General features: G+C 38.3%; 1 long non-coding RNA gene across 1 annotated transcript; it reads right to left on the bottom strand.

Moving 5' to 3' along the window:
• Positions 1-425: 425 nt before the first annotated feature.
• Positions 426-25,389, bottom strand: LOC144209764 (uncharacterized). Its single transcript, XR_013329231.1, has 4 exons — positions 25,200-25,389; positions 25,038-25,108; positions 12,328-12,404; positions 426-494 (listed from the first exon to the last, which is right to left on the bottom strand). It is a non-coding gene; the product is annotated as an uncharacterized LOC144209764 (long non-coding RNA).
• Positions 25,390-27,207: the final 1,818 nt, after the last annotated feature.

The raw sequence follows: 27,207 nt of genomic DNA, 5'->3' as shown, positions 1-27,207 counted from the left end.
TTGTTACTCGACGGCGTCTAAAAAGATTGTGAGGACCGAGCCGCGAGGGCCCTTTAAGGTTAAATAACGAAAACGTGAAAAGAACAGAGCTATTTTAATAAATTCTTATCAATTATTCACAAGGTTGGCTGGCGCTAAATGTAGCAGACAAAGCTGAATGGTCCCTTTAATTAATAATAATATATGATATCATTTAAGGAGTGGGATTTAAAGGTTTATTTACCTAAAAACAACAAGATTTAACTCTTCCGGGCTTTAATGATGATGGACGTCCAATCAGTTTGAAGTGGGAAGGGCGTCCACTCGCTTCTAATCTCCCACTTCGAACAGATTGGACATCCAATAGAGATCAATTACTTAAAAATGACAAAAAATGGAATGAGCCATTTTAGCTAATCTTACGTAAAAATGAGAAATAAATGGAGTTACCTCTTTTTTTTTGAATGGTCTCTTTCAGTCCGCCCAGTCAAAATAGATAGGTCGCCAGCCAGATTCTGATAAAAAGACGTACAGTTCTAATTAGTAGGGACAAGTTTCAACAACTTTCAAGTTAAGGTGCTCAATTCTATAGTTTCAAGTCATTTTTACTACTATTTCTTACATTTTTATCAAATCTAGTTTTTTTCCAGTTTTAAAATCTTTTTTTTATTATTTATGTAATTTAGCAGGGTATTCTTTTTTAAACTAGGACAGTTTATCACAATATATATTTTCGGAAACTATATTCATCAAATATTTAAACTTCTAATTTATAAGACCCAAATTTTAAGTTAAGGTGCTCAAGTCTTTAGTTATAAAAACATATTTTTCCACCATTTCTTACATTATTAATTTTTTTGGGTGAGGAAACAAAGTACATAATCTATAAACCTGAATTTGGAATACTTAATACTTGAATACTGCCTATATCAAAAAGATTGGACATCTATGGATAGCAAAGTGTCCAACTGGCTAACATTTATCATTCATAAAGTCACTTATTTATTTCTAAAACCTGTAATGTCCTCAAATAATGCAGTAAGAATACTTTATTTACATGCCGGTTTTGTATCTGCACAATCAAGACAAGTGCTTTGAGAAAATAAAATGGCTAACAACTGTAAAAAGTCACTTCAATTTCCAGTGATGCAACATTTTCCTTGGAACGGAGTCGCCTCTGAAAAGAAAAGGCGGCGTGTTCCTTGGGCGCAAACGGGTTCTTTGAGGACACCTCTTAACAAATGTGAGCACGCTTCCCCTTCAGGGATTAATAAAGTGTTATTCCATCTTATCTTGCGTGGCGGAGGTTTCTCGCCGTCTATGGAAATGTCGCTTTTGCTCGGATAAAGTCGTAAACGCCACTCAATGGCTTCATGGGTATAGGACTAGGGGGAAAGGTGCTCGGATGTTTGGTCGCCGGACGTTTGGTCGCCAGTCAAATGGTGACAGAGAGTTTACTGTTGAAACCAGCTCTGAAAATTATATTCATGAGAGAGAGTTTAATATCTAAGAGAGAGAGAGCGTTTAATATCTGAGTACTGTTTAATATCTAAGTACTGTTTATTATCTAAGTACTGTTTAATATCTAAGTACTGTTAAATAGCTAAATACTGTTTAATATCTAAGTGCTGTTTAAAATCTAAGTACTGTTTAATAACTAAGTACTACATGTATTTAATATCAAAGTACTGTTTAATATCTAAGTACTGTTCAATATCTCAGTACTGTTCAATATCTCAGTAATGTTGAAAACAGTAGATATTTAGATATTAAACTCTCTCTCATGAGAGCTGGTATTCAACAGTACTTAGATAATAAACAGTACTTAGATATTAAACCGTACTTAGATATTAAACAGTACTTAGATATTAAACAGTACTTAGATATTAAACCGTACTTAGATATTAAACAGTACTTAGATATTAAACAGTACTTGGATATTAAACAGTACTTAGATGTCAAACAGTACTTAGATGTCAAACAGTACTTCTGGTTTCAACAGTAAACTCTGCCACCATTTGACCGGCGACCAAAAGGGACCAAAAGACCAGGGACCAAAAGACTAGCGACCAAACGTCCGAGCACCTTTCCCCCTAGTCCTACCCATGAAGCCATTGAGCGGCGTTTACGACTTTAAAAGAACTCCAAAAAAGTGATTCCTGTCCTGATCTGGACACTCGCCACCCCCAGCAAACTCTCTCAGATCACAACATTGATAAACTAGCGCGGACTAGAAATAATCAAGTCATTAATAACGCTATTTGAAAGCTGTTATGAAGGGGCGTCGGCCTTAAGTGGGTTAGACAGCCCCCAGTTCTTTCATCATTTACCTCATAGAAGTCCTAGTCGGCCGCAAGTCGGGCTCGGTATGGCCTTGGGGGGGCCGGGGTGGGGGGTTAGTGGGGGGGGGGGGTGATGCAAATTCAGCAGCGGCCCTGACCCACTCGCCGCTCGACCAATGGGAAGGCGAGTTGCAACGGGATGATTTATGGTTATGATTACCTGCTCTGAAAGTGTGCTTTTCTGGGCCATCACTTTCACACTCATGACTCTAACCGTGAAAGGGCGCCGGCTCGGGGAGGCTGCAAAATAGCGGCTTGATCTACGGCGCCACCGCGTCACATGGTTCGTGCTAACGCTCAAATGAAGGTTCTAGATTGAGAGTATTGACTTGTGGTGGCTTGTCGGTTGAGTGGTTAGTGTACTGGTCTTACAGTTTTGGGGCCCTATTTCACCTTCGTGACTGGGCGTTTGGAGGCCGGTCTTTTGGTGGCCGGTCTTTTGGTCGTCAGTATTTTGGTCGTCAGTCTTTTGGTCGTCAGTCTTTTGGTCCCCTGTCTTTTGGTCCCCGGTCTTTTGGTCCCCTGTCTTTTGGTCCCTTTTGGTACTTGGTCTTTTGGTACCCGGTCTTTTGGTACCCGGTCTTTTGGTTGCCGGTCAAATGAGTTTACTTTTGAAACCAGATCTAAGTACTGTTTAATATCTAAGTACTGTTTAATATCTAAGTACTGTTTAATATCTAAGTACTGTTTAATATCTAAGTACTGTTTAATATCTAAGTACTGTTTAATATCTAAGTACTGTTTAATATCTAAGTACTGTTTAATACCTAAGTACTGTTGAAACTTGCTCTAAAAATTATATTCATGAGTATAATATCTAAATATTTACTGTTTTCAACAGTACTTAGATATTCAATAGTACTTAGATATTAAATAGTACTTAGATATTAAATAGTACTTAGATATTAAACTTTCTGTCTTAGAAAGTAAACTCTCTCTCATGATATAATTTTCAGAGCTGGCTTCAACAGTAAACTCTCTGTCACCATTTGACCGGCGACCAAAAGTCCAAGCACCATGGACAAACACGAGTGGACAAAAACCACATTTTCCCCAACCAAACCCCCCCAAAAACCGCTAACCTCCGGCACTTCTTGCGTGAAATTGGCACCGTTCCAACGCTCATGTTTACACCTTTTTTCTGGCACGGGTTAATACACGGGTGCCATTAGCCTAATTGCTGCCGCGTTACACTGTCACAGGCGCGTAGCAACCGTCACCGCCGCCACAAGACGGATAGCTGACGAGAAAAGTGCTGCGTCGCCACCGCCGTTCGGCCGGCAAAGTGCTGACCGACTCTAGCTGAAACCCGGATAATGCAATTTCTCACAGAGGCGAAAAGAAGTTGAGACGGCGGCGCGAACGGCAATTATGAGGGGGTGTCGGACACCCCCAGGGGTCATTGGGGTCCTTTTTGATACGGTAAAAAAAAAAAAACAGGGCCAGTCATTGACTTTCATGGAGGAATGGATCACAACTTGTTTTTGTTGGGTAGTAAAAAGTATATTTTTGTTTATTTTTGTATTTTTCTTGAAGCCTAAATGAATGTTCAAGAAATATACAGCAAAAAATATTGGTAGGTGGATACATTTTTGGGATTAATTAAGGAAAATGTGGAAAATTAAAATGGATAATGTAACCATATAATGGGAAAGTCAAATTGCAAAAAAAAAAATTTGAGAAAATATGTAAAATTTATAGAAGAGGATTAGGGAGTAAAAAATAACTAAAAAATGGCAAAATATTATTTTTCTTGATGCCTGAATTCGAATTAAAGAAATATTCAGCAAAATTAATTGGCAAGTGGATACATTTTTGTGATTAATTAATGAAAATGTAGAAAATTTAAATGAAAAATGGAACCATAATATGGAAAATATAACCATAAAATGGTAATTTAAAATTGCAAAAAAATTAAATATGAGAAAATATGTCAAATTCATAGAAGAGGATTAGGCAGTAAAAATAGTCAAGAAACAGCTATGAGTTTATTATTTTTAGAATCCAGACTTCTGAGTTTTTAACGGAATTGTAAATGACGACTCTAAAAACATAATTCTGAGAATAACCTGATTTCAAAGAATTAAAGTTATACACTTTACACTCCGAATTCGAAGAATAAACTGAACTCTATCGTCTTACTTGCCATTTAACGAGACCATACTTATAAAAAAAAACATATTTCTACCCCCCAACAAAAGTCCATTAGCTCCCACTCTTCAACTTTCCACTTCATTGCCACTCAAGATGGAAAAAATGAACAATTGAGCCCTTAGTTTTTTGTATCCATCCAATTTAATAACCCACATAAATCCCACCATAGTTAACATCATATATATCTATCCCGAAATGGAAAACGACTTTCCCGAGTAGTGTCCAGAGTACCCGTTCAGTTTTCCCTAGTCGGAGATCATAAATTTGTCCTAATGCGCCATATGACCACCCCCCGTTCTTCACAATTTTAGCACCAGGTGTCACATTCTTGGCTGCGTTTTGGCGATAGCGGATTATTCACCGGCCTATCTGTGAAGCTTTAAGCCTTGCGCTTTCATTCCAACCGGAGTAAACTGGAGCCGCTTCAAATATTTGCTCGTTTCTAGACGGAATGAGGAGCCCGGGGGAGCTTCGGGTTAAGCCACTGTGACTCCGAGGGGACGGGAATCGTACCAGAAGACCATAGCGTACGTTCAAGTCTTTGCTTTTCCGTTAAATCCAGAGAAGGAGAAAACAAATAGTGGAAGAGCTTGGGTAAGAAATGACCCACAATGCATTTTGCTGTATCTTATCAGTTCCAAAGCAGACTGGCTGATGAGTATAGACTGGTTGAGGTGGGGAGAAAAGATAGCAGACTTTTTGGTTTTACCCAATGAAGGCGTTTATCAAAGAAAACACAGTCCTGATCAATGGCGATCAATGGAATCGGGTTGCAGTCTGACAAAGGTCGATCAATCCCCAGTAAGGGTCGAGAACAACTTTTTGGAAATGACTGTTTGGCAAAAGGCAGTGAGTGGTTAGGGAGCCAGCTTCACAGCTCTGGGGTCGAGGGTTTGATTCCAGGTTGGTTTAAATCAAGGGGTCGGGAATTTCTTTGAAAGAGAGAGCCATAAACAATTGCTATTTTCAAATGTTATTAAATTGCCACTAGCTATGATTAGTTGTCCTTTTGTCTCCTTGCAATTGTCTAGCCGCCGATTCAGGGATGTCCCACGCCTTGGATGGGATATGCTCAAGCACCCCCAACAATCCTTGAGGATAAACGGTTCAGAAAATGAAACGACAAGTTTGTATCAAATACCCTTACACAACAGGGTCGATTCTGTGGTCTGAAAATGATGTTAGCTTTAAACAAAAACAAATAATAGAGTATACAAAAATCTATATAAACACTTGCGCTCGGAATCAGGTAAAAACAGTCCTATTCTTATTTCTGGTCTAGTCGTAGCTTCAGAATTAAAGCAGAGTCTTTAGAGCGCACAGCACCGCCGCCATTAGGCTTATTGTATTCCCCCGTCAGGGAGCAGCTGCGTAATCGCCGCCCCGGGCTGTTTTAATCGACAGCAATACGGGACGAAAAACATGTCTCAAAAGCTCGCTATCGCTAAAGGTCTAAGACGGAAATGATCTCTATATTTCTCAGTTTCTGCCTTGACTGCCGATTCTCTGCTAATAGCTTTAGCCATATACTCTAAAGATACTTTTTGTCTCACTTTGCCCTACTTTCGATAGCCTTTGGCTCGGTTTCTGAGGAGAAACTGGGTTGCGAGTGGGTTGTGCAAGTCCGCCGGTCCACTTGACAAATGTGCTGACACCGCTAAAGCTGGAGGGTTTACCACATGGGTGTCTAAACTATTTCTGAAAGGGCAGCGGCGGGTGGAGGATTTTTTTCTAACTGATCAAATGTGGAGAGTTTAAGCAATGACCATTAAAAACTGTGGGTTTTTGCATTCATATTGCGGCTTCTTACAAGTTTTTTGTGGACTTTGTACTATGCGGTTCGCCTGTTACTTCTTGGTTAGTGTATATTAGCCTTTTAATTAACCCTAAAATACTACAAATACTACAAAACGAAAGAAACTCAAGGAGCTGACAAGTTGCAAACAGGTTATGTTGTTTTCAAATTTCAGACATCTGAAAAATAAAAAATAAAAACTTAAAAAACGGGAACAAAACTAGTGATAACCGTAACAAAACTGGTGACAGCATTAGCAAAGAAAACGGTAGCAAAACTGGTGACAGTAGTAGCCAAAAAACAGTAACAAAACTGATTACAGCAGTAGCAAAAAATAAACTAAAATGCAAACTACCAAAGTTAAATAAAACAAAGGACATTGATTGTTGTCTTGCCATGCTAACAAACAACCATTTTTCTGCTTTGGGCTAGTCACTTAGCGATAGCATGGAGTGCTCCATGGTTGTCTTAAGTTAAGGGTGCCCATGGTGTTAATAGTAGAGCTGCTAACTAGATGAATAATGCTAAAAATCCTATTTTGAACACTGCCCCATTAATTTGAGCATTCAGGTGACAGCGTCCTTACCATAGCTTAGACGCTACGCTAATACAAAGTAGCTCCATTTTATCAGGTAGTTTCAGTTTCAACTCCGGTCGCAATTTTTCCAGCTGTGCTGACAATTGCATCCCATCACCTCGAAAAATAGAAGCTTGTTGGTCAAAACTACTTTGGCAGATACACTCACAATCACCCCCACTACTCCCACCACCACCACCACCGCCGCCTCACCGCACGGTAGAGTCAACAAAAACTCCCGAACCGCATGCCGCAGTGTATCAAATCCATTCATCTTCCCTCCGACGGCAACTCGCCTCGCAATCTAGCCACGTACGGCTTAGGATACACGCCGAGCCCAGGACGTAAAGCGAATATGGCGAGGAGGGGGGGGCACATATTTCATTCTGAATCGTAGCGGTGACCTGCCGTGCTGTTGGAGGACATTCAAATCAGCAGGAAACAAGAGCAACTAGCTTGGCAAACTTTACCCTGTGAGTCTGTTTCCCTTAAATACCTGTGACGCTGCAATTTGTAATTCCAAAGGCTGCCATAGCAACAGCATCTTCGCCTTCTCCTCCTCCTCCTACCCCCTCCATCCCCCCCCGAAACCCTCTAAAGAAAGCATCAGATAGCTAGAAAAAACAAATAAATGATGCAGCGAGTCAGAAAGCAAATGGACCATTTCACAGCTCACGTAACCTGACGTACACTCGTCCTACCTGCGCTGTTTTTTTTTTGCGGGCTTCCGGATGGCTGACGGCCAGCTGCTGGGACGCTACGCTGGAGTGCACGTGGCAGCCGGTGGGAAAGGCTAAAGAGAAGGGCGCCGGCTGGCTGGCTGGCTGGTGCGGAGGTTGGTAAGAAGGGGGAATACTGAATTATAGATGTGTGATGGCGAGAGAGGGAGCGGCTTCTCTATGCTCATTCTACTCGCCAAAGTGCCAATCATCCACATGGATCAAATACTCCAGTCCAGATACCCACCAAGGCAAAAGAAGAAGTGGCTGGAACCGAATAGGAGCCGCTGTAGGACCCCCGGCGGACTCAGTGTCACATCTGTCGCCTGCTCATGGGAGTGCTTTTATTGGGCTTTTAGCGGCCAGACAAATTATTCCATGCTTGTCGCAGGTGTTAACGGGTAAACCGATGAGATGTTAACACGATAAGGATCCGGGGAGGTGGATTCGGGCCATGGAGGAGTTTGGGGATGCACCTGTTGACTGGATGTTAAAAATGGAGATGGGTGCTGGTCTTTTGGTTGCAGGTCAAATGGTGACAGAGTTTACTGTTGAAAGCAGTTATCAAAATTATATTCATGAGAGAGAGTTTACTTTCTAAGACAGAAAGTTTAATATCTAAGAGAGAGAGTTTAATATCCAAGTACTGTTTTATATCTAAGTACTGTTGAAAACTGTAGATATTTGGATATTATACTCTCTCATGTATATAATTTTGAGAGCTGGTTTCAACAGTACTTAGATATTAAACAGTACTTAGATATTAAAAAGTACTTAGATATGAAACAGTACTTAGATATGAAACAGTACTTAGATATGAAACAGTACTTAGATATGAAACAGTACTTAGATATTAAACTCTCTCTTAGATATTAAACTCTCTCTCATGAATATAATTTTGAGAGCTGGTTTAAATAATAAACTCTCGACCAAAAGGGACCAAAAGACCGGCGACCAAAAGACCAGTGACCAAACGTCGGTCTTGACTGTGGTGCCATGACTTTTGAACCCGGGAGCATCCTTAGCTTCCTATTTTTGGTCCATAACAAAATACAAATGGACCTTTTTTTGGTCTAGTGCGGTTCATTTTCAGTCCCAAGGTGTGGACTCGAACCAAGACCACTCATACGGCAAGATGCGGGGGTCTTCACCGGTTTTTTATCCCACCACCAACTTTTTTGGGTTAAACCAGAACCAAAGCCAAGTCCCGATTGAGGGGTTACAAAGTGCAAGGTAACTAGGATCTTAACCTATAAGACCGGACGTCCTATTTATCAAGCATCGATGTACTAAATTGGCTGGTGGATAATCTAGGCTAGCTAGCAGCTAGCCGGCCAACAACCCCGGCGGGAAATGATCTGCTCCTCAGCTGCAAAAGTCCGATAATGAACCGCTCTCCTCCCTGTCAGGAATCGATCCGTGGCAGCTCTGTGCTCAGAATCCGTGCAAAATAACAGCGTTTGGTGTAGCTGCGCCATGACGTGTAGCCGAGACCTCCCTTTAACACCAGGGGATCGATACACCATGTTCCCAGAATGTTGCTCCACCAATTTGACGCTAAGAGAAGGTCCTTTTTGCAACGGACGGGACGAATAATCTCAGAAAATGTGCTGTTGGAGGGCCATTTTGTCCCCATGGGACTAATTATTGGACTCGGGAGGTCTCTGTTTGTTCGGTTTCCAGGCTAATCGAGGTGTTAGCATGTATCTTGAGAAAATATAGAGATGTGGGACTTTAGGAAGAGTTCCTAGGTTTAGAAAAGGGGCGTGTCTACAAAACTCATTCCTAAATGCAAAGTAATATGTTTTAAAAGATTGCTAGATTTCGTTTTTTAGCAAAAAAACTGCTTTTTTGACTGATCTAGACTGAAAATAACTTAATAATTAAATCGCTTTATCGTTGGAAGGACTTCATTGATTTGTCTTCACCAAAAAGTCCTCCTAAGGTTTTGGTTTATGAGGACCAATCCCAGTTGGTTTTGGTTGAATAAAACACGGTTCACTTTGGACTATTTTTTTTTGACTGAGAGGCTCTTCTGGTAGGGTTTTATCCCGGTAAGTTTGAAGGATACAATCAGCGTATTCGCCGTGCGATAAAAGCTACAGTCGGCTGGTACATTGGGTGTCCGTGAGTGCAAGGCGAAAGTGATGTCCTTTATTGTCGGAGTGCATCGTAGATGACGTGCGATGGATGACTACGAGACGGACACGTGGCTCTCACCACAAGAGCATCGCAAGGACGTGACAGTCCTCGGAGGTGAAGTCGTCATGGGGATACAAACGGATTGCCTTAGTACAGGGGTGTCAAACGTTGGTCTGCGGGCCGAATACAGCTTAATTTGAGATCAAGCGGGCCGGACAAGTAAACTCATTGCAAAATGACATAGAACTAACAATAAGCCCACTATTTTCAAAACTGTATTAGTCACTAAAACTAATAATTAGTGCAAATTATCAAAATATTTATTAACAGAATTTGCCTTTTACATTATTATTATCTATTACTATTTATTATCTATTTATCATTATATTTGTTTGTTTCTGAGTCTATAGACTCAATTTGGCCCTGAATTCCTCAAAAAATTATGTTTTTTGGTGGAAAAAAATTGATTAAGCCTTGAAAATTCCACCTATTATCAGAAATGATATCTAACAATCTCATTTTCTTTTTAACATCTGCTCATTACTTTGTCTTTGTTTATTAGGCAATTCTCTACATTTCCAATTTAAGGATAGTCTTTTTTTGTGGCTAAAAAAGTGAAACAACCAAAAAACAAACAAACAAAAAGGCATTCATCGAACTGACAAAACGCCGGCGCGGTTGACCTTGAGCGTCCTAAAAAGAAGAAGAGCGCCACGCGTTGTTTATCTTTATAATTAATGACCAAAACGTGCCAAAAAAAAGACAGCCCCGCCTCCTCCTCCGCAGGGGAAAACGTCAAACCGGGAACGTTGTTTTGAACAAAAAAAACACCACCAATAGCTACATTAGCCCCCAAAAATGCACTAATACTCATTTTCCACGGCAGTTTATCTTCACACACTTGTTAATAAAAAAAATTGCACTCCAAAAGGTCATTAACGGCAAATTGAATTGTTTTGCGTTATCATTTACTCTCAAGATCCGTCATTATTTCGACAAACAGGGCGCACTTGTAAGCTATTTGCGCTTGAAATTAAACACTTTCTTAAAGCTTGGGGCTCGACATTCATTAACTTGTTTTCCCTTTGCTTTGGTCTTATTACTTTTTGTTTCTGTGGCAACAGCTTCCGGCAGGCCTAGAAAATTTATTGAAAACGGAGACGCTCATTAGTTAGCTTCTCGTTAGCGTTCTGCCAGCACTTAGCGTAAATGAAAAAGTAGGGGAAACAAGTCTATTGAAGGAATAAATCTGTTAGACTAGTTCGTATGTAAGATCATGTTTATAATTGTGGGTTATCAAAGCAATGTTTGGCATCGTGACATCTGATTGGGCGTCAGTTTAATGAAGTCACTCACCCCTGTGGGTAGGGGGAGGGGCTTTCTTTGCTTTTTGAGAGGATTCAAGAGTGAAGAAAAGGGATTTTGTGGGATAATTGTGTTTCTTTAGGGGTTGGGAGGTCAGAGGTTTGGGACTTTCCAAGGTTGGTTTTCGACATAGGAATGTAGTCAGGGATTCTAGTGAGACTAATATGATATTTCTATTATGGGATGGAAGAGGTGATTATATTGGGAGGTATAGGTCAAAGGTTACTAAGGTTTGAAGGGTTTTTTTTAATAAATATAAAAAAGTATGTAGTATATTGTTACAAATGAAGGGATTGTTCTAAAACTGGGCATAGCTTTTGAATTCCTAATTTTGATTAAAAAATAATGATCATAAGCATAATAATGGTGAACATTATTATGCTTATTATCATTATTTTTTTAATCAAAATTAGGAATTCAAAAGCTATCGTCTGTTTTTGCAGTTTGTCCAACCTCTGCTTGAAGATATTTTTTTAATCAAATGTATGATTATGTATGAATATATGTATAAAAAAGACGAACAAATGAATAATAGCTAAATCGAAACCCTTAAGGAAAAACTAAACAAGATAATTATTTAAACGAACAGGTTTTTTTTACAAATTGTCTGACAGTTTTTGTGTAAAAACCTTGACAATCTTCTCCCAGGGGGCGCTAACGGCGTGGAACATCAAGGACTTTCCGAAGCGTGGGTCAAAGGTGAAGACAGCTAGCGTCCTCGTTATCACCGCGGCCGGACCTGACCCGGATGACCCTTTTGGCTCCTCCCCCGCTAGGGCTAATAGCCGTGACTTTGCTCGACATTTCTGCGACGTGGAAAATTCCGGGGGAAGCCCGTCAAAGCGTTGCGCGTCACAGCTTGAAGAGGGTCAACGATGTCGGGAACGGAGCCGGGAAATGGCTTCCCGCGGATAATCGGATGGCGGCGCGGGTAATGGGGAGGCTTTGGGAAAGCTCAATTACCGGGAGAGATGATGGAAACGGCGGGTTTGCGTTTGAGCCGAGCAACAACGCCAAAGAAGGTCGAAAACCCTGGCGCTGATTGGCCTCAATCAATGCAACGTGTCGGTAACGGGGGTGATCTCCCCTGGCCCCGGGCCGGTATACGATGTACTTCAAGCGGATATTGGTGTAAATATAGAATGACCAGACGCAGGTTGAAGAGGGATAATGACACGGACACGTGGCACGGATAGCATATAGCATTTGTAAATTGTTTCCTGAAAATAACACAGGAAAAATTCCTCAACTTACCCGTATAACGTTTTGTTGACAAATTGGCTGTCACTGGTGGTACTGGGCGTCCAATCCATTTTGTCTGGGGGACATCCCTACAAAATAAAAACAGGAGAAATGATAAGAATGAATCATAAAAGATGCAAAAAGAAAAATACAAATACAGTAGTGAATAAAACTTGGCAGAATAATAAGAGTCAGAAGATAACAGCAAAAAAAAAATAATAATAATAAATAAAAGTATATTGCAAAGCATACGTATGTACCGTATTTTCACGACTATAAGGCGCACCGCATTATAAGGCGCACCCTCAATGAATGACATTTTTTCCATATATAAGGCGCACTGTATTATAAGGCGTACTGTCTATTTTGGAGAAAATTTAAGACTTTTAAGTGTGCCTTATAGTAGTGAAAATACGGTAAGTGCTAATGACTTCCAGGTATGAAGCACAGTCACCTGTAGAGCCAGCCATTGTTGATGTTTTGGATTTTTTGGTATAAAATCTTGCAGTGGGGGAGGAGCTATATGATGGAAGATTTTGTAAACTAAGATGGCATCTGCATATTTAACAGTAGTGAGTATTCAATTCAGGCGTTGGTGTTTTTTTTAATATCCGACAGTGGTGTTTTTTCGTTTTTGGTTTTCTGTTTTATTCCATATATAAGGCGCACTGTATTATAAGGCGCACTGTCTATTTTGGAAAACATTTTAGACTTTTAAGTGCGCCTTATAGTCATGAAAATACAGTAGTACTTTACTAAAAATGTAGACTATTGACAAAAACAAGATAAATTCCTTATACATTTCAAACACACAATTATTAAAGAGAACCACCCGCGTTATGCTGGCAGTTTCATGGGTAGCCGCCGTTATGACTGTTTTTTAAAGTAGGAATCCAGTCCGTCTGAGAGTATAATCCAACTGTCTGCTTCGCATTAGCATTGATAGCACGTCAACAATTTGGAAACGGGCTCCCGTCGCCCAGATGGCGTCTTGCAACGTAGCTCCAAGTCCAAATGGGACGGAAACATGTTCGCAGTAAACCAACGGCAATTCCCGAAGCCCGCCATGTGTTCTCCGCCTCGGTATTTAGAACCGGGCGCAAAACAAACGTCGCCCCCGATGGGAAGAAGTGGCAAACAAACGTCTGTCGCTATGGTTTTCCGGCCTCCGGAACCGACTCGCTAGTGAAAAACAAAACGATAAAAAGACGTCAGCTACTTAGGTGATATTTAAATGAATAAAAAGCACCAGATATGAGAAGCTTTTGCCGTTCAGCCAAGAAAATGATTTCCCAAATGGAGCCCGCTAGCGAGCCTTTAAGACCATAAAACAACTAATATCGCACAAACGCATCGGGATGCTATTTCCTTTTTAGCACGAGCGCCCGTGAAGGATTTTCTCTGCCAGCAGCTTGTTCGTGTCGAATAAACTCATAAATAAATCCGGACTTGGCTGACTGGAACACGCCGAGCATGTTAATTAATCAAGGATAACCCCAGTCGCATCTAATTAGCCGAGGAAGGTGCAGGGCTGGATTTGTACCCGTGTACTAGAATTTTGGGTATACACAAGTTCAAAGGTCACAGAGTTTTGTTGCCATGTTTTTATTGGGAATATTACATATGTAGCGTATTTTCACGACTATAAGGCGCACCGCATTATAAGGCGCACCCTCAATGAATGACATTTTCCATATATAAAGCGCACTGTATTATAAGGCGCACTGTCTATCTATTTTGGAGAAAATTTAAGACTTTTAAGTGCGCCTTATAGTAGTGAAAATACGGTAATTGCTATTGACTTCCAGGAATGAAGTACACAGTCACCTCTAGAGCCAGCCATTGTTGATGTTTTGGATTTTTTGTTATAAAATCTTGCAGTGGGGGAGGAGCTATATGATGGAAGATGTTGTAAACTAAGATGGCATCTAAATATTTAACAGTATTGAGTATTCAGTTCAGGCGTTTGTGTTTTTTTTAATATACGACAGTGGTGGTGGTTTTTCGTTTTTGGTTTTCAGTTTTTTCCATATATAAGGCGCACTGGATTATAAGGCGCACTGGAATATAAGGCACACTGTCTATTTTGGAGAAAATGTAAGACTTTTAAGTGCGCCCTATAGTCGCGAAAATACGGTATATATTTTTTTCTTTGCTGCCTTGCCTCGTTTTTCAATTTACTTGAGTATTTATTTGCCAATTTGGCAATTCTTGAGTCTGCCACTAGCGTTGTGTTCGTTAAAATCTGACAATAAACTGACAAATTGACCCCCATGTTAAGGCTCGTTTTCCCAGAGCGAGAAAGCAAGCATCCCGCCGTTTTCCGTCTATTTTTTTCTTAACCTGGCAGTCATCTAATCAGCTGCTGATTTACACCCGCTGTTATCCCCCATGGCGATGATGTGCAATCAAGCGGCAATGAGCGTGAACCCACGTTGAAGACGAGCGCAAATCAAGGCCTATTTGACCGACCTTTGATTGGATAATTTTCTCGTGGGCTTTTAAAAACATCGTCGCGAATTTCTCAAACACGGGAAGCGATAAATAGCAACACAACGTGCTTGTAAACAAACCCAAGACATAATGCTAGTCTTGCTAATGGGTCCAAAAACACTTTGTATAAACTCTTTTACCGTCTTCTTGATAGACCAGTGTCGTTTTCAGAGGGTGAAAAAAGATCGGGTTTTTAAAATCTCTTTAGTTTTTGTTAAGTAATAACTCAGCCTACCCTGTATGTTTTTTTGGAATGTGGGTGCACAGCTGAGTACCCAGGATAAACCTACAAAGGCCTGGGGAGAGCATTTAACAAAAAATGGCTGTAATTGGACCTACCGTATGCATGCATGTACATCTATGTGTGTATGTATATATATATATATATATATATATATATATATATATATATATATATATATATATATATATATATATATATATATATATATATATATATATATATATATATATATATATATATATATATATATATATATATATATATATATATATATATATATATATATATATATATATGTGCTTATATATGTGTGCTTATATATGTGTGTATGTATGCATGTGCTTCTATATGTATGTGTATGTATATATGTGCTTATATATGTATGTGTATGTATATATGTGCTAATATAAGTGTGTGTATGTATATATGTGCTAATATATGTATGTATATGTATATGTGCTTATATATGTATGTATATGTATATGTGCTTATATATGTATGTATATATGTGCTTATATATGTATGTGTATGTATATATGTGCTTATATATGTGTATGTATATATATATATATATATATATATATATATATATGTGCTTATATATATGTGTATGTATATATATGTGCTTATATATATGTGTATGTATATATATGTGCTTATATATATGTGTATGTATATATGTGCATGTATATATGTGCATGTATATATATATATATATGTGCTCATATATATGTGAATGTATATATATGTGTATGTATATATATATATATGTGCTTATATATACGTGTATGTATATATGTATTATATATATTTTTTTCAGCAACATTGTATTCATGTATTTATTTATCAACTGACTTATTATCTCTCTATTTATGTCTAAAATGTCTTTTCTGTCTGTATTCTCACCCTCTTGCTACAGTGACAACAAAATTTCCCAAAATACTGGATAAAGTTATCAAATCCAATCCAAAATACCCAAGTAGTGTTTTTGCACATGGGCAAGAGAGAAACGGCGCGCTGCAGAGAAGTCAAGAATGATGATGGATGGCTTCAACTGGAACTGTAGGCGAGGTATTAATAATAAAGAGAAGGCAAGCTGGGATATCGCTGTGGAAAATTGCTTGCACTGTACGCTAACATTATTTTTCTGGCAATCTACTTTGGGGGGGGGCTCTCAAGTCTTAATGGGTTTGTATTCAAAGTGGCGTTGTCAAACCCCCGCTTTGGTTTGTGGTTTATACCGACAAAACCCGCCTGGTAAAATAAAAACCTGTACATCTGAATTGTGGGTAGCCTGATTAGCAAAAAAATGCTAGGTGACAAAATGCAAGTGCTAAGGAATGTACCGAACCAAAAATATAGAGAAAATTTGCAAATGGTGACAAAACAATCGGAAAGAGAAACAATGGATTTGAAACGAACAAGACAAGAAACACGGGAAAACCCGAATGCAGACAATCAAACGGAATTCACCAAAAAAGAACAGTGAGAGATGTAAAAGTCTGCCATTTTGATCATTTCTGGGTCATTTGAATCGTTTCCAGTCCTCCTCAAGAGATTTCATCCAATTGTTTTCTATTTGGAAGCACATACACTAAACAGATGGATGATGCTAAATTGAGAAAATTCACAGTTTTGGCACTCGGTACCAGTGGAAGATTGCCGCAAAGTTTAATTCCTCTTGCGGCTTTAACTTTTAAACAATAATGATTGAACTTGGGTTATTTTATTTCATTTTTTGCGGGTTTTTGTGTCTGCATTTAAGGTTTTTTTGCTCTTTACAAAATACCCGCAGAAGAATGTTACATTTTAGAGCGGGCACTTGATCCCGCCTACTGAAACAGGAATAGAATTTTGGGAAAATCAAAACAACACAGTTTTTAAAGGACCCTATACACTAATTTGTGCAGAGAAATTAAAAACAGCGGGTTGAGTATCGGTAAAAACATGGGGTAACGAGGGAGGACCATGGCAAGATTAAAATTAAAGTAATTTAGCAACACTGATGAGGGAAAGCTAGCAACAATTATAACTAACGAATCTAAAACCTAAAAAATAACCCAGAATACATACTTTTGAAAACGGGGATATAGGATTTGGATTAGATAATTTAATTAATCTCGTTTTCGGGAAATTTCGTTGTCACAGTAGCAAGAGGGTGAGAATACAGACACAGAAAAAATACATTTTAGACTTAAATAGATAGGTAATAAGTTAATAAATAAATACATGAATAAATATACAAATAAATAACCGTGTCTCTGGTATATATACACACATATATACCCATGTATACCCATGTATCCCCATGTATACCCATGTATACCCATGTACACCCATGTATACCCATGTATACCCATGTATACCCATGTACACCCATGTATACACATGTATACCCATGTATACCCATGTATACCCATGTATACCCATGTATACCCCTGTATACCCCTGTATACCCCTGTATAACCCTGTATACCCATGTGTACCTCTGTATACACATGTATACCCCTGTATAACCCTGTATACCCATGTGTACCTCTGTATACACATGTATACCCCTGTATACCCATGTGTACCTCTGTATACCCATGTGTACCTCTGTATAAACATGTATACACATGTTTACACATGTATACACATGTATACACGTGTAGACACATGTAGACACATGTATACACATGTATACACATGTATTCACGTGTAGACACATGTATACACATGTATACACATGTATACACGTATATACACATATATATGTGTATATATACTAAAACACCCATTTCTTGAGGTTCTATTAAGACTGTATACACATGTATACACGTGTATACCCATGTATACCCATGTATACCCATGTATACCCATGTATACCCATGTATACCCATGTATACACATGTATACACATGTATACCCATGTATACCCATATATATGTGTGTATACATGGGTATACATGTGTATATATACTAAAACGCCCGTTTCTTGAGGTGCTATTAAGACTGTCCACAGATTTTCCCGTCCTCAATCAAAGTACCTTTTATTGATCATTTTAATAAGCGCAGCTGGGCTAGCGCAAGTTGTTGGGCGACATGGCGATGAATGGCCTTTATTACATCTCGCTACACCTTCCGCTTAGAACAGCTTTTTTTAAAAATTCTTTTATATCACCATCGTTGATAGTCCGCCACCACCGACCTCGGTGTCTCTAGGCCACGGAGGGGAAGAAAAAAATCAAAAAAAAACAATAATAATGTGCTCACTTTGCGGCGCGGCGCACTTTGTCACGCGGTGGTCGATGCCATGCATCATCTCGTCGGACAAATGCAGAAATAACGGCGGAGAATTAATCAAGGTCAGCGGAGTGAAAGGGATAAAAACAAACAAAAACGCTACTTGACACTTTTCATTACGGGAAATGGAATCATCACAAAGATGTTATTGATTCATTCTAGCTCGGCTAAGAGGTTTAAAGAATTATCTTTTTTAAAAAAATATAAGTGTAGACTATGACAAAACCTGTCAAAATGCTATTATATCTTTGTTTTAGTCGGGGTTTAAAAATCACTAAAGGTTGTGGAAACATACCATTAAAGTGTTAGTAAATTAGGCTAAATATGTTTCTGTTATAATAAGCTTTTTAGGAAAATATATCTTTTAAAAAAATATATTTTTCAAATGTTATTCCTAACGAGCCATACTCACTATTTAAAAGTCAAAATACATGAAGTTTTGCAGTCACTTTATGAATTTTAAAGTACTTTAGACAGTTTATACCAGGTAGGGGTGGTTTTGGAGAGGTGAAAAAGGCACATACATAGGTGAAAAAGTTGAATGGATGGGGGTTGGGATGGTGTGGGGAGGTGGGGAAGGATTTTTGCCATGAAGCATTGACCAGCATTGACTGACTGAGCTGACTTACAAACTTGAAGCAACGCGGGTTGGCCTATGACAAGCAGGTGATGCCAATCCACTGATTGCACTCGCAGGACACTTAGTATTGAGGGAACTTTTCCTCTCTATGAAAACCAACATTTTGTGCAATACTTTGAAAGTCTTATAGGATGTTATGCCTTCATATTAAATCAAAATCAATTTTTGTCATCATTACACAACTGTGTAGAATGAAATGGGTGAAGTATCATTCAACAAAGGTGCTCTTAAATGGGTCAATATGGTCAAAAGTTTGCACTTTGATGGCCCATGTTTGAAATAGGTCAAAAGAAAAAGTCTTGAATTGGCTCTTGACAGTTTATAGCAGGCAGATTTTAGTTTTGCAAGTCATTGGTTCAATTATAGGTAACAAGGTTGAAATAACGGGGGTTGGGCCACTGTGGGTGAGGAGGGGGGAGCTTTTGGTTCCAGAAATCTGGCCAGGATCTCCTGAGGTTTCAAACTTGAAGCAACGGGGGTTGGGCTGTGACAGGCAGGTGATGCCAATCCACTGTTTGCACTCGCAGGACACTTAGTATTGCTCTTTATGAAAACCAACATTTTGTGGAATAGTTTGAAATGAAAGCCTAGTCTTATGAGATGCCACGTCCTCATATCAAATCAATATTTCCATATTTTAGCTAAGAGCCATATACACCCATCATAAGAGCATTTATCTAATGAGTGTCAGTGATCATTTTACCATTTCTGGAATGTCAAATCCAGCCACAAAAAAACTAATAACACTCTCTTATTTTACATATTTCTTGATCTGATGGACTCTAGAATTAAGCCCCTCCCCCTAGAAAAACCCCCATAACGTGATAACTCCCATGTGACGGTCACCCCGTCACGTGCGTTGGCGAAGACATAAATCATTTTTGGCGGGCGCTACGAGAGTAGTATCTGCGAGCCAAAACATGCCAGGGCCGATAAGAAGCTAATTGACCACCTGACGGACTATTTGGCTCTTCGGCGTTTAGCTAACGTGTAGCACGCGTACATCTACTGTGTGTGTAGTGTGTAGGACGGCCATAGCCTTCAGCTGTTTACATATTATGACTCATGAAACATCCTGGCAGGTAATTGGAGGAGAGCGACTCTCAATGCATTTCTCATCGTGATTCATGTCTTCGGCCCGCCGGCGATAGGCCGGCTAAACACGACAAAAGACTCGCGCGCTGCCATGACATGTAAGAAATCGGGGTTCAAAACTAGCGACCCGTATTCGCCGTTTATAATACGCTGTATACAGTAACATTTTTTTGATTGAGAAAAAACATTAAAAACCAGGAATTAGCAACATGAAGTATCAGTCGGAAATATTTGCAGTTCAATTCTTCCCTAAAATTTTAGATTTGACACTACAAGACAAACGACTAGTCACGGAAATCCTACCCGGCTTGAATGGATTGGACTCTTGGTATCATCAGTGGTAGCAAATTTCGTCCAATCAGGTTTTAGTGGAAGGAAGGCAGTGAATGAATGGATACTTACTTGTGATACACATATCGGCCGTGACCGGACGTTTGGTCGCTGGTCTTTTGGTCGCCGGTCAAATGGTGACAGAGAGTTTACTGTTGAAGCCAGCTCTGAAAATTATATCATGAGAGAGAGTTTACTTTCTGAGACAGAGAGTTTAATATCTAAGTACTATTTAATATCTAAGTACTGTTTAATATCTAAGTACTGTTTAATATCTAAGTACTGTTGAAAACAGTAAATATTTAGATATTATACTCTCTCATGAATATAATTTTTAGAGCAAGTTTCAACAGTACTTAGATATTAAAGAGTACTTAGAAATTAAACAGTACTTAGAAATTAAACAGTTCTTAGATATTAAACTCTCTTTCTTAGATATTAAATTCTTTCTCTTAGATATTAAACTCTCTCTCTTAGATATTAAACTTTCTCTTAGAAATTAAACTCTCTCTCGTGAATATAATTTTCAGAGCCTTTTTTTAACAGGAAACTGTCACCATTTGACCGGCGACCAATAGACCAGCGACCAAACGTCCAAGCACTCTTATTGGTTGACATTGACGTCTATAAATGATCAATCCTTCACTCATTGCTAAAGATACACGTCCCTTATATATTTAAAGTGGGCGGGTCCTGCAAAAACAATCATTCACTTCCGGTTTCTCTCTCCAACTAGATTTGACATCCACTAGCAATCAATTTACTTCAATTCCCAGGCACGGATTGGACACCTATCATTGAAAATGGCACTGAAGACCCACCAATAGACGGTCAAGTCTCATACTATCTGGTTGACCTGTTTTTTATTCAATTGCCATACGGAAAACAATCAAAAAATCATCCCCATAAAAAAATGAGGGCACCGCAAAAGGAGGAAAGTGCACGGCAGTCTTGATTGGACTAAAAATAACTCTATAATAGTCGCCCCACGGTAGCCGATTTAGGTCAGCAGATTCTTTCGAGAGAAAAGAGAATAAATAAATGAGCCGGCGCATCATTGCGAGACAAACCTGAAAGATTCGTAACTCCACCTGAGAGGGGGTAAGGGGGGGGGGAATGTCCCAGCATGCATTGCAACCGCAACCACGAGAAGAAACGTGTCATGGCGGGGTAAAAGTTCAATCTGAGGCTGAAATACTGAGACTTTTTGTACTTTAAAAGTGATAAAAAGACAGCAAAACTTCATCTATTTTGACTTTTAAATAGCGAGTATGGCTGGTAAGGATTAACATTTGAAAATAGCAATTGTTTATGGCTCTTTCTATCAAAAAATGGACGCCAATCGCCATCTAATTGAGCTTCAAAAACTGTCGGCCATCATTCGCCAAGCTGCTGATTCAGCTACTTAAAAGTCAACTTTCCGTAGCTTCATTATAAGTAACTTGATAATCTAGTCTTGCTAATGTTCATAATATTCATCGATTTAAAGGCACACTTGAGTTATTTCAATATGGCTGAGCGAGCATGAGTTTGCAAAGAGAGCCATTTAGCAAAAACTTTAATGTGATCTTTAATCATCTGACGCAATTACGGCGCCCCGCCGTCCGTCCTATTGAAGATCATCGTTAAATGTTACATATCGGCCGTCTCGTTTACATTTGGAGGCTCTAAAAGTGCATTATGTTGATAGTCTAATAGTCCTAATCAAGTCTTAAAATTTAACACAACATTATATATTCAAATATTAAGGGTCATGATGATGTAATGGTTTAAGATATGACAAAAATTGGTTTCTATTCAAAGGCTCTTCATTGGGCTACATTGTATTTTTTAGATGTAGTTTTCTACTTGGCTCAGAATTTGTCAAATTTGATGATATTTTTACATATTGCAAACAATTTTGCTTAAAAAAAATCTAATTTTTTTAGCAAAATCTTATCTTAAATAAAATCGGACCAATTCTTTTAAAGCATAAATTCCCTTTTCCTTGCTTAATAATTGCCAAATCATATTTATCATAGCTCATGTGGCTAATACCACAAAAATTGTATTTATCTGAAATTTAAAATGTAAAAATCTGACAAATTCGTACATATTGTAAATCGGTTTGGTCATAGCTATAAATCTCAATAATTGCCAAAATCTTATTTGTCATAGCTCAGCTGGCAAATACTGCAAAAAAATGTCAAAATATGGAACATTTGGATTTACCTGAAATCATAAATGTAAAAATCGGATAAATTCGTACATATTGTAAATTGGCTTGCTCGTAGCTAAAAATTGCAATAATTGCCAAAATCTTATATATCGTAGCTCACCTGGCTAATACCACAAAAAAATTAAAAAATATGGAAAATGTGTACATATGTAGAATTTACAAAATCCAAAATGTAAAAATCGGGAAAAATTCGTACATATTGTAAATCAGCTCACCTCCTAGCTAAAAATCTCAATAATTGCCCAAATTGTATATATCGAAGCTCACCTGGCTAATACTGCGAAAAAATGTCAAAATATGGCAAATAATGTACTTACCGTGTAGAAAATTTACAAAATCCAAAAAGTAAAGATTGTACAAATTCGTATATATTGTAAATCAGCTAACCTCCTATCTAAAAACCACAATAATTCCCCAATGCGTACATATCGTAGCTCACCTATCTCATATCACAAAAATGTCAAAATATATCAAACAATGTCCTAAAACCAAAATGTAAAAATCTTCCAAATTCCTACATATTTTTAATCGCCTGGTTACTAGCTAAAAATAAAAATACCCCAGTAAAAAAATAGCATCAATGAAGGTATAACTGTATATATTAAAAACTTTGAAGTATGCTTTTTCCAAGTTGACCCGAATTGCGTTCACGTTGCTTTCAGGCACCTTCAATAATGCAGGAGCCGTCAGCGTCAAAGATGACGATGGCGTTTCATTCGATTCCGTTTTTTTTTTTCCGCACTAGCCTTCGTTTACGTCGTTTAATTATTCAGCTTTGATGAACGGTCGTCACGTTGCGCACGTTTTTTCCACGTGTCAATGGCGGCGTTGACACGCGCCACGCACGCCGGCGGCCTAATTATTCCTCTTTTATTTCTTCAAAAGCAGATATATGAAGTCTGTCAACGTGGCGTTCATCTAAAACATGCCAAGAGCGCCACTTTTTTCCCCGAATAAAAGCCGCCACCGAACTCCACATTCATCTCCACAAGTGTTCTCTTTAGAGCTGCTTTATTATTTTTTTTCAATCTTATTTTGCAGACTTATTGATGTCTTATTTCTTCTCTTGTCACCTCACACTCGAAGGAGCCGTAAAGAATATTATGTGGAGTAAATGTGTTTCTAATTTGGCGCTGACTGGAATGGTGTAAAACGTAGAAAAATGAGTTTTATATCTATATATTTTCTATATATCCTTATACCCCTATGCCCCTTCACCCCTATACCCCTTTACCCCTATACCCCTTTACCCCTATACGCTTTTATCCCTGTACCCCTATACCTCTAGATGTCTCTAGATGGCTCCAGAGGTCTCCAGAGGGGGCCTTAGAGGTCTCTAGAGGTCTCTCTGCAGAGGTCTGCAGAGGTCTGCAGAAGTCTGTAGAAGTCTGTAGAGTTCTGTAGAGTTCTGTAGAGTTCTGTAGAGTTCTGTAGAGTTCTGTAGAGTTCTGTAGAGTTCTGTAGAGTTCTGTAGAGTTCTCTAGAGTTCTGTAGAGTTCTCTAGAGTTCTCTAGAGTTCTCTAGAGTTCTCTAGAGTTCTCTAGAGTTCTCTAGAGTTCTCTAGAGTTCTCTAGAGTTCTCTAGAGTTCTCTAGAGTTCTCTAGAAGTCTGCAGAAGTCACTAGATGTCTCTAGAAGTCTCTAGAAGTCTCTAGAAGCCTCTAGAAGCCTCTAGAAGCCTCTAGAAGTCTCTAGATGTCTCTAGATGTCTCTAGATGTCTCTAGATGTCTCTAGATGTCTCTAGATGTCTCTAGATGTCTCTAGATGTCTCCAGATGTCTCCAGATGTCTCCAGATGTCTCTAGATGTCTCTAGAAGTCTCTAGAAGTCTCTAGATGTCTCTAGATGTCTCTAGATGTCTCTAGATGTCTCTAGATGTCTCTAGATGTCTCTAGATGTCTCTAGATGTCTCTAGATGTCTCTAGATGTCTCTAGATGTCTCTAGATGTCTCTAGTTGTCTCTAGTTGTCTCTAGATGTCTCTAGATGTCTCTAGATGTCTCTAGATGTCTCTAGATGTCTCTAGATGTCTCTAGATGTCTCTAGATGTCTCTAGATGTCTCTAGATGTCTCTAGATGTCTCTAGATAGCTCCAGATACCTCTGTATCTCGCTATATATCGATATGTATATTTTTTATTTTTATTTTTGATAACTATGATTTATTTTTTTATAATTTTAATATGCTTTATTACTTAGAACAGTTGATTAATTCATTCATTTTCTTTTCATCATCATCCCCAGTAATAATAAATTAACATCATCATCATAATAAAATAACAAAACAAGTGCAATAAGGAACAGTGAAATACATTCTTCATAATGGAATGTCACCATAATTAATCGTACGATAGGTAATTATGAGGTCGGTAATTCAAGATTAATTGCAGTACTAAGTACACGAGTCTGTTAATACATACCCATTGATCGAATATCAGGTTCCATCCAGTTCCTTCCACATGTGATTTTGGACCACGATCACACCATAAATCTAGAGATTAAATAGACACTTTAAAGAGTAATCTATAATAATCATTGTACATAGTTAGCATACAGGCAAAAGTCAAAAAGTATTTTTGTACTTGTCCCTTCGTCCTGCTATTAACGTTCAGCTATCTTCGCCAAAACACGATCTCTGTGGTGAGAAAAGCGTTATTCTAAGAATATGAAATTAGACTGATTTATCGATTTAAAACAGTTACAAATAATGTCAACGTTTAGCCCAAAAAGCCCTCATCACGTTTACAAGTGTACGTTTGTAATTAGTTTCAAGCTGACATCTTAGCGGACGTATGTTTGCTTAAAATTTCAAAATAAAATACAGATCAAATTGAACTTGGAAATGCAGATGTTTGCAGTTACTTGGATGAATTTTAAAAGATTAAAATTAATAATGTATGACTAATCTGATGCAAAATTGAAGAGATAAAATTCAAATTTGATAACAATGCATTAGATTTATGCTTTTAATGTTAAAAACTGTCGTCAAGCCAGCGGATGTTCGTGTTCTCGTGGTCAACTGAATTGAGGGTCAAAATTGGTGACTTTTTTGGGTTTATAGTAATTTTTTATTTTTTGATTATTGATTTATTATTATTTGTTTATTATGTATTTATTATTATTTGTTGATTGTTTATTTTAAGTATTATTTGTAGAATTTTAATTTATTATTAATATTATTAGTTTAATATTTTATATATTTTATATTATATTAGTTGATTATTTATTTATTATTATTAGTTGATTCTTTATTTATTATTATTATTTGATTATTATTATTATTTTTGGATTATTTATTTATCATTATTAGTTGATTGTTTATTCATATTATTATTTGATGAATATTTATTTATTATTATTATTTGTTGAATATGTATTTATTATTATTATTATTTGTTGTTGATTATTTATTATAATTTGTTGATTATGTATTATTATTTGTGATTTATTTATTTATTATAATTATTTGTTGATTATTTATTATAATTTGTTGATTATGTATTATTATTTGTGATTTATTTATTTATTATAATTATTTGTTGATTATTTTTGATTTGTTGTTGATATTTGTGCACTTTGTAGCTAGCCACTTTCTAAACGTAAGCTTTAGATTGCGAACATTTCGGGAGTTTCTCGTTGTTTACGAGACAAACGCTCATCTTGTCACTAAAGTGGGACACCGGGCTTTGAAGACGCCGCCACAATTCCGCGGGACTCCTTGAGGGACGCCAAACGCAAGAGACCATCTCTCCCGGATGTCACAACAAAGCCAAGGACTTGACGACGTTGAAAAGTGACATCGTTGATGTGCCTTGACAACTGTGAGCTCCCCAAAGTGGCGGACCCCCAAAAATGGCGCCGCTTTTAAAAGGACTGGCGCCGTCCTCCTTCCAGATACGGAGAAAAAAACTCGGCAAGCCGATTTTCGGGTGTTGCCGGCGACGACTTGAAGGTCAGGACGAGCCGTTGACATATTCGTCAAAAATTGCGCACCAGTCACTATGATAAGTCATCCTGCCACGAGTTGACCTTTCTGCTAAAATCAATTGACGGGGAAAAATCTCTATGGGGTTTTGGACTGAGAATGGGGTTATACTTTTGGGCCTGGGTGGGGTGGGGGGGGCACATTGACTTTAAAAAATTGACAGATGGGTCAGCACAAGATAAGATACATATAAAAAAGTGCATCCGTTATATGTGAGCCATCAAAGTGCAAACTTTGGACCATTTTGACCCTTGCTGTAGTGGGATAGACTCCAGGACCCCCCCCCCCTCTCCCCCCACGACCCTTGTCCCAATAAGCAGTAAAGAAAATGAAATTATATTTGCCCTTATCATCCTTGAAAGCTGCCATATTTTTGTCAATCCTGTTCACTGAAAACAACAATTGTAAAAAATAAAAACTCTCAAATGCCGATTCCCACCAGGGGCAATAAACACCTTCCAATGTGTTTAAACAGGTCTTGAAAAATGTTGTTAATTGGATTCAAGCCTAGGAAGAAACTCATTAAAGTCTCACAGAGCGCTAAAGCTAATGTTTGTCAAACAAATTTTAGTCTAACTTCACTTGAGATTTAAGAAGAAAACACA

This window comes from Stigmatopora nigra, chromosome 16 (genome assembly GCF_051989575.1).
Source record: "Stigmatopora nigra isolate UIUO_SnigA chromosome 16, RoL_Snig_1.1, whole genome shotgun sequence".
Classification (NCBI taxonomy): Eukaryota; Metazoa; Chordata; class Actinopteri; order Syngnathiformes; family Syngnathidae; genus Stigmatopora; species Stigmatopora nigra.
Note: the sequence above shows the minus strand (reverse complement) of the source record. Positions and strands in the feature narration are given on the sequence as shown.